The sequence below is a fragment of the Myotis yumanensis genome, unplaced genomic scaffold, assembly GCF_028538775.1.
Source record: "Myotis yumanensis isolate MYYU_CA2020_CCGP unplaced genomic scaffold, mMyoYum1.0.hap1 SCAF_4, whole genome shotgun sequence".
In the NCBI taxonomy this organism is placed as follows: domain Eukaryota; kingdom Metazoa; phylum Chordata; class Mammalia; order Chiroptera; family Vespertilionidae; genus Myotis; species Myotis yumanensis.
In genome coordinates, this window is record NW_027223755.1 from 768,954 (window position 1) to 784,423 (window position 15,470).

The window sequence follows — 15,470 nt, forward strand, 5'->3', positions numbered from 1 at the left end:
TATGTAGCTTAACTACCCGCCTGGCACTTAGTTAAGGGGTTGTATCCCCTCCCTAACCTCAGGGAAAGATCCCCACCTGGGGAAACAACCTTTCTGAGAGGTGACCTTGGTTAAAACACATGGCGCTAAGGGGAGCAAACATATTAAGAACAATATGCTATATACGCCAGGTCCCTTGAAACATATGCTGTGCAGATGTTTCTTTCCTGCAGCGACTGTGTCAAGCAGCAAGGATGGACCGGCTTCCGGCACAACAGCTCACTCTGCACGAGACAGCGAGCGAGAGATGGTCACCTCGCTGAACTGGACTCTCACACGCGCACACGGAACCCACGCGCGTGGAGGGCAGACCCACACGCCTGGTGGGTCGGGGACAGGAGGTTGCCAGGGGCCTGTGTGGCCTCAGAGCTGGGGGCTCCGCGGGAGGAAGGGCCGGGAGACGGGCAGGCAGACAGACGGGTGACGAGATGCTGCTCGGCCTGTCCCCATGTGAGCTCGGACCTATCCGTGTGCCTCAGAGGCACGTCTCGGGGAGACTTACTCTGAACCCCGACGCCCACGTTGTGTGAGCTTTGACCCCACAACCGTCTCCGCTGCGGCGTAAGGACGGCCGCTTTTCAGGGTCACGGACTGCCTGCGCCCTCCCCGCTCCCTCCTCTGGCTGTGAAAGCAGCTGCTATAGCACAGCCGTCCTCAGCTCCGCCAGTTCAGAGCATGTGAGTGTGTGCGCGCGTGTGAGTGTGTGTGAGTGTGCGCGCGTGTGTGTGAGTGTGTGTGTGTGTGAGAGTGCGTGTGTGTGTATTGGGGTGTGCTTATTGGCATGTGTGTTGATGTATGTATGTGTTGGCATGTGTGTTGGTGTGTTGGCATGTGTGTTGGCATGTGTGTTGGTGTGTTGGCATGTGTGTTGGTGTATGTATGTGTTGGCATGTGTGTTGGTGTGTTGGCATGTGTGTTGGTGTGTTGGCATGTGTGTTGGTGTATGTATGTGTTGGCATGTGTGTTGGTGTGTTGGCATGTGTGTTGGTGTGTTGGTGGGGAGGGGGAGGAGGGGAATGGTGACATTAGGGCCCTGAGACTAGGACGCCTCCTCCTAGAACATGGACTGTTATGTTTTTCTCATGGAACATCCTTGCCTGGCGATATGTTGGCGGCTCCTTGGAGTTCCGGGCACCCACAGATATCCCCCCCCCCCCCCCCCCGGGAACTGGCTGTGAGGACGCGGCTGCATCTGCTCGGCGGCCCCACGCCCTGTCCCGGGAGACCGTGGTGCGTGCTGAGTGTGTGTGACGACGCCTGCTGGTTCCCAGCGCTGCCCGTGGGAAAGGCGGCTGGTGCAGGCCTTGCTGAAGGCGGCATGCGGTCCGGGCAGCCTGTCCCCGTGTGAGCCCAACGCGGCAGAGGCAGGCGGAGCCACAGGAGCGTTTAGTCCTGTCCTGCCGGCCGGTGGGGAGCAGGCAGCCACCTGGAACTCTGCTCCGCGCCCCCATCTCCCCCGCCGCCAGCCGGCTGGTTAGATGGGGTTAGTGGGTGGGAAGTCCAGTGAGTGAGCGCCAGCGCCGCCTCCGTCACTGTCCTGCAGAGACCTGCCCGGCTCGGCCGCCCGTCTCAGGCTGCTCTTCCTGCGACTCGTCCGTCAGTTCCCAGGGTCTGAGGAAGCCTCCTCTTCTGTGAGAGCTGCTCACACGGGTTCCATGTCTGTCACGTGTGTGTGTGTGTGTGTGTCCCGTCCCTGCACTGGGCTCTGCTCATCTCTGCCGTGAGCTGTGCTTTCACAGCCCGGGCGACTGTGGGCGCGAGGCTCCGCCACAGGGCGGGGTGCGGGGCCTCTGAGCCCCAGGGCCCGCCGGTCCCAGGCGGCTCCCACCCTCCCGCCCGCGCAGCCTGGCCTTCGGGAGGCACGGAGGGGGTTCACCGCTCAACCACAGATGTTGTTTTTCAGACGAAACCGATCAAAGGCCCGGCTTCAAAGCCTCACCTTAGCATCATGTCAGCTCAGCTCGCGGCTCCTCTGTCGGAACCACGGGGGTGCGTTCGTGTGTGTGTGTGTGTGTGTGTGTGTGTGTGTGTGAAGGCCACGCGGTGGAACTGTCCCACGCGCAGTCTCGGGTGCGGAGACTTCCGGATGGAAACGCTCTGAAGGCTGGTGAACACATTTCCAGTGTTTGCCAGTGGATTCTTTCAGCCCCCCGCCCCCCCCCCCGCGCCGCCCCTTATCACACACTCTGCCCGTGGCGAGCTGGGCACGCATCTCTGACCTCGCGTGTGCGGAGCCGAGGGTGCATGTGCTGCACATCACGTGTGAAAGGTGGGCGTGCACGTTGCCAGGGGTGTTTCCCAGAGAGTTTGCCTTTTCCATCTCACGATGGTCCCTCGGTGGATGGATGGGTAGGTGGATGGATGGATGGGTGGGTGGATGGGTGGATGGGTGGATGGATGGGTGGGTGGGTGGATGGATGGGTAGGTGGATGGGTGGATGGGTGGATGGATGGGTAGGTGGATGGATGGATGGGTAGGTGGATGGGTGGATGGGTGGATGGATGGGTGGGTGGGTGGATGGATGGATGGGTGGGTGGATGGATGGATAGATGGGTGGGTGGGTGGATGGGTGGATGGGTGGGGGGGTAGGTGGATGGGTGGGGGGGTAGGTGGATGGATGGATGGGTGGGTGGATGGATGGATAGATGGGTGGGTGGATGGATGGATAGATGGGTGGGTGGGTGGATGGGTGGGGGGGTAGGTGGATGGGTGGGGGGGGTAGGTGGATGGGTGGGGGGGGTAGGTGGATGGATGGGATGGGTAGGTGGGTGGGTGGGTGGGTATGTGAACTCTATGCGTCCATATAATACTCTGGAACTTTGACCTTTGATATATGAAAATTGATACATTCAAGACAGTCTCCTATGTAATATGCATACAAATGTCACCCCCCCACACACACACACGTTTCCCCAGCAGCACACACATGCGCCCTCACTCGCCTGCACCTGTCCTCACGTGTCAGTGAGGAGGGAGCAGAATGTCACCTGTGAGCGGAGAGGGTGAGCATGTGAGGACCCTGCCCTTTCCTACGCCTCGCCCCTTCCACACCAGCTCCCTCCTGCCTTTGCCCGCACCCCGACGGGGAGGCTGCACTCACGCCGGGGGGTCCTCGGGCTTAGAAGTAGCTGAAAGTTCAGATGACACAGAGACACCAACAGGAAGCTGAGTGCCGGGCGTCCGGGAGCGAGTGTGGACGGTGGCCTGACCAGGGCTGCCCCTGCCTCTCGCCTCCCCTCCCTGAGCCCCCACTTCAGGCTGAGGGCCTGGCCGGAGTGCGGCCTCACATCCCCCCGGCGCCCTGGCACCCGCACCGGCTCGGGTCTGCAGGCCCGGCCTCTCTGGCCGAGTCGTGTGGGGGGTGAGGGTCACCCATGGGCTCTGCTGCCCCCGCAGATCTGATCTGCTCAGACGTTACCACAGGCCACGGTGTCTCTGCCGCGGGAAAGTGAAAGTGCGCGAGGACGGGAGGGCGTGGCCAGTCGCCGAGCGTCCAGGCTGATCCTGGACCATCCTGTCACACTGGCGCCTGGCCTGCGGCCGCCTGACACCCGGTGATGCCAGACAGTGAGCCAGGCCTGGGGAGGGAAAGGAACAGACTCCCGTACAGAACGAGGAGGATTCGGTGATCACAGCCAGGGGGCGACCCCCACTCCCCTGTGTCCGTTCACACGGCATTCTGGGCGGCTGGAGCGACAGCGGACGGACCGCTGGCTCCTGGAGTTGACGAGTGGGGGCCGGTCTGCGGCACAGGGTCGCCGAGGGCCTTGTCGGAGGGGCCGCGGCGTGGTTTTCTGTCTGGATGGTGGTGGAGAAAAGCATTTGCCAAAACTCATAGAACCCAATGCCAAAAATGTAACTGTTACCACATTTAAATTGCTGCTGTGTCTAGAAAGAAATTGGGGGGAAAAAACTAAATTGGGGAACATGCTGACCCTCCCGGATGCGCCTGGCGTGCAGCCTGCTCGGGGAGCCGGGCGTGGACAAGGCTGGGTGGCAGCCACCCTCGGGCACCGGGGACCTGCAGCCCCTGTTTCTCGTTATCATCCAGCATCGAGCACCCACGGACCAGAGCACCGGGAACTGCCGCCCTGGAGAAGGTGTGCGCCTGCCTGAGTGACGGGTCATGGACTGGGCGGGGCCACGGCTCTGTCCCCGCATCTGTCACACCGAGATCTGAAGGTTGGAGACTTCAGACCTTCTTTTTCTTTAAAAAAAAAAAAATATTTTTATTCAGAGAGGAAGCTGGGGGGGGGGGGGGTGGGAGGGGAGAGATAGAAACATCAATGATGAGAGAGAATCATGGGTCGGCTGCCTCCTGCACACCCCACACAGGGGTCGAACCCACAACCTGGGCCTGTGCCCTGACCGGGAATCGAACCCTGACCTCCTGGTTCATAGGCCAACACTCAGCCACTGAGCCACGCCGGCCGGGCCAGAACCTCCTTTTAGAATGTGAGTTATACTCTTTCTCTCTTTTTTTAAAAAATAAAAAATATTCTATTGATTTTTTACAGAGAGGAAGGGAGAGGGATAAAGAGCTAGAAACATCGATGAGAGAGAAACATCGACCAGACACCTCCTGCACACTCCCCACTGGGGATGTGCCCGCAACCCAGGTACATGCCTTTGACCGGAATCGAACCTGGGCCCTTTCAGTCCGCAAGCTGACGCTCTATCCACTGAGCCAAACCAGTTAGGGCAAGTTATACTCTTTCTCTTATCAGGCGAATTCAAACCTGATTAACCTGTGTTAACATAGAAAACCATTGAAACCTGTAAAGAATTTTTGTGAGTTTATTTGAGCCAAACTGTCGACATACACCGGGAAGCAGAACCTCAATGAATAGAGATAATGCTCCGGAGAATGGCGGGTTACATCTGCAGTTATACATTGCAATCAGAGGAAGGGACCTTGGTGGGTTACAGGAAATCCATTGGTGATAGACTAGAGAGGCGGGAGAAAGCAAAGCGGGGAATGGGATTGGATAAAAAGTGAAATGATGGACACATCCTTCTTCTACGTCAGTGGTTCTCAACCTTCTGGCCCTTAAATACAGTTCCTCATGTTGTGACCCAACCATACAATTATTTTCGTTGCTACTTCGTAACTGTAATATTGCTGCTGTTATGAATCATAATGTAAATTATGTTTGTAGTTAAATATTTAATTCTCAGACCATCTGATATACAGGATGGTCTTAGGCGACCCCTGTGAAAGGGTCATTCGACCGCCAAAGGGGTGGAGACCCACAGGTTGAGAACCGCTGGGCTATGTAGATGAATACAGGACAGTTGAACATAATTAACAGTTGACAATTAACTTGATAACAATAACAATGAGGGAATGTCCTGTTGTGCCCTGAGGGGCCTGGGAAAAAGGGAAATTACAAGTTACCCAGATGTCTCGAAGATGAGTTTATCTGAGAGGCAAAGAGACCAATGGGCTCAGTGAAGATGTCAGTTGATCTTTGCCAGGGAAGATGCTGGCCCAGGTCACGACTACCCACCGTAGCCTATATGAAATCTAACTCGGTTCATATAGATTTGCGGTGGAGTGCGGGAAACGTGTAAACTCGGGCCGATTGTAACTGCGTATTACCAAATATTTGTTTGTAATCCACCCTTTTGGTGGATGGAACAAAACCAAAAGACAGAGCCATCTTATATTTTGGCGGGAAATTCACCCGCACTCCAAGTGTTAAATATTTAACTTTCAGACCATCCTTTGTGGTTAGTTTAGGTCTTTGGGTTTGCACCCCCGCCACGCAGGCCGCCCCTGAGCTTGTCGGGGGGGCGTGTGGCCCCTTTCGTCCACGCGTGGAAATCATTTCTGTTGATGGCGATTAGAATGGAACCTGTGAACCCGCCACAGAACGTCCTGTTCGGCGACTGAAACTTCGAGTTCACCGATTTCTTTTAAATCAGCCCGAGTCAGAAACCAGCAATCGGCAGTTTCGTGTGATCGATCCGCATCACCGCCCGCCCCGCCGGAGCCCGGCGCCCTTCGCCTGTGAAACGAGCAGCCGTGGGAAACGCGTGGCCGTGGGAGGGGTTTGTCGGGGCAGCCGGGCTCCTTTAGAGACGGTGCGTGGGGCTCATTTAGAAAAAGGAAAAAAGCCATATCCGGCTGCGGCCAATCATCTTAAAGACGCGGCTGCCGTTCAGATAGAAACCCCGGAGAAGTGGGCGGTCGGAAGGGAGACGGTGCTCTGTTCACCGGACCACAGCCCTCGCTGCCCACAGGGCCTCTCTGCTCTGTCCCTGGGGGGCAGCGTCGCACTGGCCGCCTCTCGCTCTGCTTCCTCCTCGCTGCGGAGGCAGCCACTCTGTTCTTAGCGCTGAGGGTGCCCAGAGGAAATGGAACCACAGCGCTTCCTTTCCATTTGAAAGGGGGGTGGGGGGGCGCTCAGGCCTAGGCCTGCCCCTAGCAGCTGCGCAGCCAGCGTCCCTTCGCGTGAATCTGTCACAGCCCGGGGAGCAGGCGGCCACCTCTCCCGGTGCAGACGGCTCAGCGGGCGTCAAAGGGCACATCCCGGCTTCAGTGCCCACACTCGGCCACACATCCCCGAAAAGTGCACAGAAACCGGCCCCAGGCTCGCCCTGCCTCTGGCAGGAAAAGCAAGGATCCCTCCCGCTCCCTCTGAGCGCCTGTGGGAGGAGCAGGCGCCACGCAGGCCCTGGGCTTGAGGAACATTGTCCAGGTCTGAAGGGAAAGATTTCTGAATCACGGCTCAGGGTGGTGCGACCGAACGACATTCAGGTTCACACGTCCAAGACGGAGCGTTAATCACGGTTACGACCAAAACGTTCAAAACTACACCTCGGTCTCTGCTGCTTACAGCAGTCTTCACGCTGAAACCCCGGAGGGCAGCTCGGCGGGGGTGTTTGCCTGGCGGGAGAGGAGCGGCCAGGAGCTGCAGTCCCCTGGTCGTCGGTCTCCTCGCCGCAGGCCTCTGCCTTCCGGGCAGGAGGAGTGTGGGTTTGGGGTGTTTTCCCCCCAGACTGTAAGCCCCGGGGGGACGGGCGGAGTCTGCTCCATCCTCCCACGCCCCTGGCACCCGGCACGGTGCCCGCAGGCGCCTCACCAATATTTGCTGGAATGAAATGAAGTCGGTAGGTGTGGGGGCTGAGACAGTCACCCGTCGGCCTCGGGAACTCACCTCCTGGTTCTGTTTTGACAAACACGTCCCAGGTGTGTTACTCTCTGATCATCGGAAAATGCATCGTTACCGTATTTAAGTAAAGAACCAGTGGCCGTCCTCACCTATGCACACGGTCCGGCTCTCACAGGGTTCACAGCAGCAGGGGCTCTGGGGGCGAGGAGGAGGAGGAGGAGGAGGAGGGGAAGGAGGGAAAGGGGAGGGGGAGGGGGAGGAGGGAAAGGGGAGGGGGAGGGGGAGGAGGGAAAGGGGAGGAGGAGGAGGGGGAGGAGGAGGGGAAGGAGGGAAAGGGGAGGAGGGGGAGGAGGAGGAGGAGGGGAAGGAGGGAAAGGGGAGGAGGGGGAGGAGGAGGAGGAGGGGAAGGAGGGAAAGGGGAGGAGGGGGAGGAGGAGGAGGAGGGGAAGGAGGGAAAGGGGAGGGGGGGAGGAGGAGGGAAAGGGGAGGGGGAGGAGGAGGAAGAGGGGGAGGGGGAGGGGGAGGGGGAGGACTGATAATGTGGTCTCTTCCTAGAAAACACAAGTCCTTCCCGATGAGTCACAGCAGGGCTCTCACTCCGCAGCAGGGATGGTAAGTCAATAGCCTCCCCGCTGACCCCGCTGACCCGCTGACCTGCCTCCTGGACGCCTGCTTATCAGAGTTCCAGGAACGGTCACTCCTGTTTTTCTAGAACAAGGTCAGGGCCGAGGGCCTCCGGCGGTGCCTCCTCAGACGCTGTTGCTCAGAATCATAATCACGCTTTCCCGGGTCTCCCCCCCATGAGCCCAGGACCCACGGCCGCCCGCCCGCCCGCCCCGCTCGCCCACGCTGCCCTGGGGTTTCCCTCGGTTACGCTGAGTCCGCGTTTATCTCCTTTCCTTTGTTTGCCCGGAGCTTCCTCTCCCCGGTTCTGAGAAGAGCTCCCGGGATCACTGCTGCTTCTGGGAACAGCAGGAGGAATAAGGCGCCCGTCCCCACCCAGCTCCACGCCCAGCCTCCACTGCAGACACGGGATCGAGGTGGAATGCGGACCCGATGGGAGGTCAGCTTGTGAGGTTGTGCGAGATGCTGTGAGGGCAGAAACGAGCCCTCTGTGCTCGAGGGCACGCAGCTCTGTGGCTGGGATGGCCGGTTCGTTCTGGGTGACCCCCCCCCCATCGAGTGCTCACACCAGGCCCTCAGTCGGCATCGCTCACTGTCACCGCCTCTTGGCAGTGGTGGCTCCCCAAGCCTCGCTGTGGGCAGAGGGTAAAGCTACCTCTCACCTCCGAGGGGGAGGGGGGGGGATCGCCCCATCCACCAGCCAGGCCACCGCGGGTGCAGGCGGGGACTGGACCTGCGTGCACCAGGTCTAGGCCAGGGGTGGGCAAACTTTTTGACTCGAGGGCCACAGTGGGTTCTTAAACTGGACCGGAGGCCGGAACAAAAGCATGGATGGAGTGTTTGTGTGAACTAATATAAATTCAAAGTAAACATCATTACATAAAAGGGTACGGTCTTTTTTTTTTTTTTTTAGTTTTATTCATTTCAAACGGGCCGGATCCGGCCTGTGGGCCGTAGTTTGCCCACGGCTGGTCTAGACTCTATTGCGAGGCTCCTGCAGGCGCAGAATGGCTCCCCGAGCCGGCAGCCTCGCAGGGAGCCCCACGGAGGGTGGGTTGACATCTGACATGGGGGGGCGGGGGGTGTGTCCCTGCGCATTTCCCACGGGCAGCTGCAAGGAGCAGTGTAGGAACCCCAGTCCGGGGGATGGGGGCGGCTCAAATTCATTAAAATTAAATGACATTGAATTTCTCACACGTCGAGAGCTCAGTAGCCACACGTGTGCCTTGGCTTCCGCGCTGGGAGCCCAGGCCTGGGCCGTTCCCGTCATCCGGAAGGTTCTGCGGGGCCGGCGCCTGGACATCCGCCCGGGCACCAGCGTTTGCCTCCCAGGGGCTGGCGCTCCCTCTCGGGCCTGGACACCGGGCGGAGGTGTTTCTGGGCAGGTCAGTGGTGTTCAGGGCGCGGCGGTTGGCACACGGGCTGTTTCCGCTTCCTGGGGGCAGCACGGAGGGTGAAATCGAAAGACGAAAGCTCTTCCCTCCTCGCCGGCGAGCAAAAGTCATCATTTCCGTCCGGGTGTTTGAGGCTGAGGAGGTGTTTGAGGTTTGAGGGCTGGTCCCGGGCCTGGCCACATGGCCAGGTGATGTAACTAACGAAAGACACCACTTTCAACACGGCCGAAGCGCTTCCCACCCCATAGCCATGGGATGGGGGTGCGGGGAGGTTCAAAGACGGAGCTGCCTCTCGCTCCCTCCGAGCGGAACACCGGGACCCCTGGCCCCTGCCTCAGTATGACGTGCGCCTGCACAGCGGGCTGTGAAGCGAATATTGGCTCTTCCTAGGGCCTCGTCCTTATGTGAAAACACAAACATTAAAAATAAACAGGTTGTGGCTGTTGTCTGACATGAGTGGACGTTCAGAGTCCACGCGGCTCACAGGAGAGGCTGCTCAGTGGTCGGCGCAGGGACCTGAGAGCGGACGTCGTGCTGTCCCCCCTCCCTCCTGGTTCCCTCCCAGCCCCTCCTCCGGGGTCACCTCCCCAGATGTGCGCAGGCCCCGGTGCGGGCCTGGAGCGGGCCGTGGTGCCGGCGGTGAGGCGGGCCGTGGTGCGGGCCGTGGTGCTGGCTGTGTGGCGGGCCCCGGTGCTAGCGGTGAGGCAGGCCGTGGTGCGGGCCGTGGTGCAGGCCGTGGTGCTGGCTGTGTGGCAGGCCCCGGTGCTAGCGGTGAGGCGGGCCGTGGTGCGGGCCGTGGTGCCGGCGGTGAGGCAGGCCCAGGTCCGAGCAGTTTCCCAGGCGCCTCAGTGCAGGGTCCTAGGTTCTGGGGAGTCAGACGTAGACACAGTCCCAGCTCCGCTCCAGGGGGCAAACGCAGAGACAGTGACCTAACTAACCAGGCGTTGCAGGCGCGGCCGGGGGAGGAGCCGAGCGGGGCTCCAGGACGGGGAGGCGGGCTGTGCAGGCGGTTCTCAGGGTCGTGAAACCAGAGCGCTGAACCAGCGCACAGTCTACCAGCTCGAGCCCGTGGCAGCCGTCCCTTCGTCTCGAATCTCAGCAGCGCCCCCTCTCCTGGGAGTGGCACACGTGCAGCCCGGCGGCCCATTGCTCACACGTGTGCAAACCCTAGGTGTCGTTTGAAAATGAGAAGACCCCAGACTCGTGCGAATTGTTATTATAATTAGAGCTTTCTCCTTGCTGGGGGGCTTCCCTGTCACTGGTCTGAGGCCCAGACTGTCCCACCCCCACCCCCACCTCCACCTCCACCCCCACCCCCCACCCGGGGCCCCAGGAACTGAGCAGTGGGCCCTGTGGCTGCGCACAGCGGACGCCGCGGCCCAGGGGCAGAGCCCTGCCTCCAGCGACATCGCAGACTCTGCATCTGGACGGCGGGGCCCACCGGCTGTGGGTCCTGTCTGTGTCCTTGTGGGGACAGCGGTGGGTCCCCGACGCCGCTCGCGGTGCCCCTCCCCCAGTGACCCACCGCCTTTGTCGCAGGAGCCCCGCGGAGCCGGGCCGAGCAGCCTGGCCTGCAGTGAGGTAGCCAGGCAGAAAGCCTACCCAGTTCTTCTGGCAAATCCCGTCGAGCTCTGAAAGGGAACCCCACCTGGGAGCCGCACCTGACCAATGAGAGGGGGTGTGCCCCCGATCCCGGGCCCAGGCTCGCCGAGGCTCCCTGGGGAGGGCGGGTTGAGGAAGCTGAAGGCTGAGCGCACGATCGGTTTCGCGTTGAGTCCCTGTGGCCGGTGTGAAATCTCAGGCTGAATCACCCCCCTCGCGCTCTGCCGGGCGGCCCCGTGCGCCTGGGGCTCCCCCTGGACACCCCGGCTCTGAGTCCTCGCGGAGCGCAAATCCTCACGGCTGTGAGTGGACGATGGAGACGGGATGACGAGCCCTGGCCGGGGCGGCTCAGAGGACAGAGCGTCGGCAGGCCGAGCACCGAGCACCGAGGGGTCCGGGGTTCAAGTCCAGGTCAAGGGCACGTACCTGGGCTGCAGGTTCACTCCCAGCCCCTGTCGGGTCTCGTGGGGGAGGCAACCAGTTAATGTGTCCCTCCTGAATCGATGCCTCTCCCCCTCTCTCTCTCTCTCCCCGCCCTCCTCCTCTCCCTCCCTCCCTTCCCTTCTCCCTCTACAAAATATCGATGAAAAAACATCCTCGGCTGGGGGTTGGCAAACAGGAAGATAAAGAATCGGGTGACGTGACAGATGAAAGGACACAGGTGACCCACCTCCAAGATTCTCACCGAAAGGTCCCCTCAGGGCCAGAGGGACAGGACGGCCAGAGCACGTCCCTCGTCCACCCCGACGCCGTGGCCAGGCGGGCGGCATGCCGTCATCTGTGCTGCCCCGAGGCTGGTGACTTCAGGCTCTTGGCTCCGCAGTCCCTCCTGCAGCGCCGGCTTTGTTTGCCCAGCTCCCTGACCGTGGCCGTCCGGTCGGAGGGAGAGCCTGCCGAGAGCCGGTTAAACTGTAACCTCGTGGCCAGTGGGCTCCAGGGGGTTCCCGGGAGGAGCCTGTCTCTGCAACCCCAGGCCCCCGTTAGTGGGGGACACTTCCATCCTCAGGTGACTTTCTCTGTGTAAACAAAGCCCTGCCCGTGCTCTGTGAGAACTAGAATATTCTCTTCGGCACAGGACAGGCATCTGACCCAGTTGTGTTCAAATCACAAATTCAGGACACGACTGGCTAGGCTGGGACAGTGGATCTCAAATTTTATTATGTGTCAGGATCACCGAAAGGGCTTTTAAAAAAAACAGTGATTCCTGCCCGGCCGGTGTGGCTCAGTGGTTGAGTGTTGACCTGTAAGCCAGGAGGTCACAGTTTGATTCGGGTCAAGGGCACAGGCCCGGGTTGTGGGCTCGATCCCCGTGTGGGGGGCGTGCAGGAGGCCACCGATCCACGATTCTCTCTCATCACTGATGTTTCTCTCTCTCCCCCCTCCCTTCCTCTCTGAAATAATAAAAATACATTAAAGCAGCGATTCCTGGGCCGCACCTTGCGTCTCTCATTGGCCTGGGGGTCTGCGTGGCTAACACCTCTCAGGGGTGCTGAGCTGCCGGCCTGGGCCATCCTCTGCGCATCACTGGGTGGACGGTTCCCCAGCTTTTCTGCACGCACTCACCCGGGGGGACGCGGCGGGCGGGACACTCCCTGCATCAGTGCGGCCACCAGGACAGGGGCCTGGCGCGCAGCAAAAGCACACGGAGCTTTCCACACATCCCAGCCAGGACTGGGCCTCGGACCACTTGCTCGGCGAGCCTGGAGCTGGGCCCGGGCCTGGGGAGGGTTGGCCGTTCCCAGGTGAAGTGTCGTCAGGTGAGGCCTTGGCCAGCACGGAGCCCCTTGGAGACGGGGCGGGAGGGGTCAGAGGCAGAGATTGGTATCTTGGCGCCCGCCCCCGGGAGCTTGAGCCCATCTCCTTGGGGTAAGACTCCTGCCCGTTTCGTAACCAGATAATGTCCACAGTAAGGCCCGCATACATTCCCAAACACTAAGTGGTCAGGGCCACATGCCCAGAATTCTTCTGCGGTCACCATTTTCCCTTTCCTGTGGGTGGGCAGGGGACCTGCGGGTGGGCCCACGGGGCTGGCGCCTCCTGAAGGCCTGCCTCCTGCCGCCTCACGGCCACACCCTCGGCTGCCTTTGCTGACTCTGCACAGAGGGGTGCTCAGCCTGAGCCCTTTGTCACCGAGACCTGCACCCCAGAAGCAGGAGGGACTGTCTCTGCTCCCAGAGAGGCCCGCGGCCGACACTGGGTGACCTCAGAGACCAGCTGGCTCAAGGTCACGCTGGACAATGACTCCGGAGCCTAAGGTTTCGTCCCACTGGGCACTCCCTACGCGACGGAGGCGGTGCCTCTTCCCGGGCGGTCCCGCTTCCTCCCATACACGGCGAGGAGAACGCGTCCTCTGACCACCAGAGAGGCGTTGTGGGACCCGATAGCATTTCCTCCCACGATCGCAAAGGGAACAGGAAAGGCGCCCCCACCACAGCTGTAGTCTTTGGATTAGAAAAGAAGGCCACAGGCCAACACGCTACCCAGCGAGCCACACCGGCCGGGCAGTCACTCCGTCGTTCAAACCCTCGCTCTGTGAGTCCGGGCGGAGGAGAGTGCTCCCAGGAGTGGCAGCTGGGCACGGAGACGGCCAGGGCTCTCCAGTCCACAGCCCACCTGGGGTAGGCCTTCTCATGCGGCCGTCCTGCTAGGCCCACCCCCTCGGTCCCTCCGAGGATGAAGCCTCGGAGGTGGTTCTGGCCCGAGAAGACGAGCCTCCTCTCAGGTTGAGGCACCAGCGCTCTGGCGAGTTGGGTTAAGTGCATTCCGCAGTCTCGCTCTCTCGAAGAGCAGCGAGGAGTTTGAGAGCCGTCGCGAGTCGCTTGGTGTCGGGAGGAAGTGGTTCATTCAACCCTGAGGCTGCGCCCCCCGCACGGCTGGGTATCTGTTTTTCAAGAAACTGAAAGAGGCTCCATCTGTCCCATGAGTAAGAACGAAGGTGCCCACGTGTGAGCCCCTCTCGAGCCTCAGCCCCGGTAACCTTGGCAGGGAAACCACGTTAAGAAAGAAAAACAGGAATGTTCTTTTACCCCTTTCCGTCCAGAAATTACATGGCCGCCGGCTATGGCTGCCGGACGTAATGTAATACGTTTTCAATGAGATCTTCTCGTTCTGGGTGAACCAGATGTCTTTGGCAGCCGACACTATGTATTCATCCTGAACCCTGTCTTACTATGAGCTGCATCATGGTCGAAGTTTTTAAAATGGGACAGTTCAGCTTAATACATACGTGTTTCATGTTCTTACAAAAATTGTAAGTCAATAAACATAAGACGTAAAATGAGTCTGTTACAATGACACCCCTAGGATTTCGTAAAATGACTTATTCTAAGACAGAATGTTAAGTGCAAAAGATATCAAATACTATGTCTATGTTAAGTAGAGGGGAGTTTCCATGTCACCCAGCCGGCGTGGCTCAGTGGCTGAGCGTCGACCTATGAACCAGGAGGTCACCGCTCGATTCCCAGTCAGGGCACAGGCCCGGGTTGCGGGCTCGATCCCCAGTGTGGGACGTGCAGGAGGCAGCCGATCCATGATTCTCTCTCAGCATTGATGATCCTACCTCTCCTCCCCCTTCCTCTCTGAGATCAGTAAAAAGATATTAAAATAAATAATCGAAGAGCGGCGCTCCTCCCAGACCGGGGTCAGGGGGCAGCCGTGTAGAACGTGGTCCGTGCTCACGCTTCCTCCTCTCTGTTAGGCCCTTGGACACGGGCCTGTGAGCAGACACACGTCTTGTTGGTGAAGCCTCGCTCACTCCCTTGCGGGGGAGGGTGCTGGACCTGAACTCAAACCCCTCCCAGTGAGATAACTGTAATCCACAAGGACGTGACCAGGGCGCTGGAGAGGGAGGGGACAGCAGGGGCCGTGCCAGGACCCCTGGGGACCGGCCGCCTCCAGGTAAATGCGTGGCCACCTGCACAGACAGGGCCTCCTGTGCTGGGGCCCCGTCTCCGCAGGAAGCACAGCTGCCCTTCTGGCTCTGCATTGCTCTCTGGAGACGGCTGCCCCCGGGGCTGTGTCATGAGCCTGAGGTCAGGACAGGGTTGAGGAGGCAGGATTAGCACCCAACCCCGGGACTGGATTCCTGGGGGAGACCGCTGTCTCCTTACAATCTTGGGCACCTTATTTGGCTTCTCTGACTCTGTTTATCATCTGTAAAATGGGGGTAAACACCACACCTACTTCATTTTCTTCTTTTGTTGATCCTCACCCAAGGATATGTTTCCATTGATTTTCAGAGATGGGGGAAGGGAGGGAGAGAGACAGAGAGAAACATCGATTGGTTGCCTCCTGCTCTTCGACACTATCCACTGAGCCAAACCAGCCAGGGCCCGCTTCCTTTTATGACGTGACCTTGTATGTGAACACGGCGCGTCATGCCCGGCACAGGTGAGCGCTCATCCGTAGCAGTTACTGTTTGTGGCACCTCCCTGCCCCTCGGCGCTGACTCCCTCCTCCCAGGCGGGGGGAGGCCAGGGCCTGGGCTGCCTGGGACGCAGGGCGGCCCGTGAAGGAAGACAGTGAGCTGGAGTCCCGCTGCCGTGAGGGAGCGGCTGTGCCGGGCTTCCTGCCGACCCAGCAGCTGGGGTGCAGCATCTGAACATAGAAACTGTCCCTGTCCTGCTCAGCGCGGCCCTGCCCACCCCCTTCCCTCCCGCCACCCGCCACAGTCACACCGTCGGCCAGAAAGCCC